The following is a 2,764-nucleotide window of genomic DNA, read 5'->3' as shown; positions in this document are numbered from 1 at the left end:
CTGAACTTAAAATGCTCATGAGTAATTCAGAATACTCTGCTTTGCAAGCCTGAAATGAATTTTGCATTTTAAAAGCAGCATGTCCAGGAATCCACTGGTGAGCACCAAATAAGCTACACTGCACTTAGAAATCGCATCCTTCTGTCTAATGTGTCATCTCAAAATTAGCGTAACTGGTACAACTGTCCTGGTTTACTGGGATAGGATTGGAGAGTCAGTTTTGTGTTGAGGAAAACTGCAATTCTGGAAGGACTACAACACTATTTCACGCGAACAAAGTGCTAAGACACTTTGTTATAGGTTTCAGCTAAACCGGTATGTAATGATCAAAGTCTTCAGCAGTCTCAAAATAACGAGGTGCAGAGGCTGGGGAGAGCAGAAACCCAGCATAACTGATCCCAGGCTGACCAATTGGTACTGGTCCATTCCACAAATGTCACATTCACAATAAACTGGTGAGTTTACTGGGGACAGCCCTTCCTCTTCATCCTCCTCCTTCCCTCTTCCATGGCTGACACTTCAAGAGGGATCTGTTTACTGTCCTACCCCTGAGGCCTACTCCCCCACAATATTGGCTGAGTATAACCCTGTGTATTCTATATTACAGCTGTTATTAATATTATTTTTTACTATTATTATTTTATTAAATCTATTTCTTTTTCAACCCATGAATTTCCTCTCCTCTTCCCGACCCAACTCCCTGGGTGGGGAGGAGGCATCAGGTGACAGAGCCACTGTATAACCCACAACAATAACTTACCCCACATTCTGCCACATCTCTATATTTACCAAAATGCAAAACCTGTCAAGAAGGAAAAGGCAGTACAATCATTACGTTCCTGAAAGCATCCTCAATATGAATTATTTACACCAAAATCATTGCCATCTAAAGTCCTTCAAAGACACATTTCCATTATTTTAGTAATTTTTATTCCTCAACAGAAACGTAAGCAATGCTGTATTACTGATGCCATTTGAGCACTATAAACAGTTTTGTTAGATACTGCCCAGGCTCCACAGGTTTAGTTCAGAAACCAGAGTAAATACAAAGATTAGAGTGGAGAAAACACTAAACATTTACTAAAATAATAAATCAGCATGTCACTTACACGAGCATTTGTGTTTGCATCAACTGTTTCATACACGCCGATGTAAAACTCGGGATCAAACATATCTTGAACCATGCAGCGGAATTTCACTAAACTGTTGGGCTTTAGGTAATGTACGGGAACATCATTCAGTGATGGAACCTGGAAAAAAGAGCTTATTCTAAACAATTGGCATATAAATATTAAGAAATGCCCTGAAGTAAGCAAAAAAAATCAGCACAAAGTCTCTCACCAACTTATTCTCTCATAATCCAGTGTATCCTACTGTTCACTTACTTCCCTTGTTGTTGATATAATTAATTCTCTGACAATTCAGTGCCTCATCAGGTAACATATTGAATATTTTCTGAGTACTCTTCCCCCACATCTACTGCCCTAAGTAGTAACAATGTGTGTATATCTCAACACTGGAAGTTTCTGTAATAGCTGCCACAGATGATAGTTACAATTATCAGACACTTAGAAGTTCCCAAAGTATTCCAGTTTCAGAGCCACAAGTCCCACTCATTTCTCAATCCCAATACTGGACTATAAATAAATGCATTTTGGTCACTGAAATAGTACGGAAACTCTACAACGACATTTAAAACTCTTACACTGGGATTTATTGCAGCCACAGCATTAAATAGAATGTATTATTTATTCTATTCCCATTCAACAGCACTTTTACCATGTGTTATGTACCCGCAGTACTACAGCAATCACATGCACAATTTCTTATAACAAAAAAACCTGTATGTTAATTTCCAAGCCCACAGCAGGAAAGTCTTTTTCAGATATGTTTATATGACAGTGGAAAAACAGAAGGGAAAAAATATAAAAATCAATGCCTAGGCATGTGGTATAACTTGAAATAATAAGGCCTGCAATAAGAATAGAGTTCTCTGATTTTGAAGATAAACTCTTTGTTGAAAAAAATAACCACGTTCATCCAAAAACCAGAAGTGGCCCTATAGGAAACCAACATATATTCCCTCATGTTTATCTTCAGTGAGAAAATGCGCTTTCAATTCCTTCTAATGCTGTAAATTTAACATAATTTTGCCATCTACACTTCGATTTAAGCTGTCACTGAAGTATTAACTACAGAATACCCTCACTGACAGAGGAAAAGAAATAATTTCCACTTGTATTTTTACCTATAAGTAGAACAGATTTGATATGAAAGTTTCTAATCCGCTTAGCAGTGTCCCACAATGCTGTTTTTGTCAGTCTTTTAGAAAAATATCAGCTTTGAACTCAAGTGTGCATGCCGTGTTTTTAAACCTAAAGCACAGGTTCTTTGCTAAACTGTGAAAACCAGGCCTGATCCAGCTCAGTAAACCACAGTTTTAGCAGAAAGTATTTTTTCCTAAAACCTGAAAGCCCAAGCAGCTATTTATTCAACCCACAAAAAGCTTGCAGAGTCACGATAAAAGACCATGACAGAAGCAGCAGTTCAGAAACTTGTGGTATACGAACACTGCAGACTCACAGTACAGAGCAGGCGTTAACACTTCCAAAAATGACAGCATTTGTCAGCGCCTGCCATCTACCGGATTGTGCTACAAACAGGCAGCATCCAGCAGTTATGGCCCAGGGCAAAACAAGACACTGAAGTCAACGGGATTGGTTTCTCAGGCTTCAGCCAGGATTTAACATTTTTGTTTTACGCA

Source organism: Mesitornis unicolor, unplaced genomic scaffold (genome assembly GCF_000695765.1).
Source record: "Mesitornis unicolor isolate BGI_N332 unplaced genomic scaffold, ASM69576v1 scaffold26790, whole genome shotgun sequence".
In the NCBI taxonomy this organism is placed as follows: Eukaryota; Metazoa; Chordata; class Aves; order Mesitornithiformes; family Mesitornithidae; genus Mesitornis; species Mesitornis unicolor.
This window is presented reverse-complemented; position numbering follows the sequence as displayed.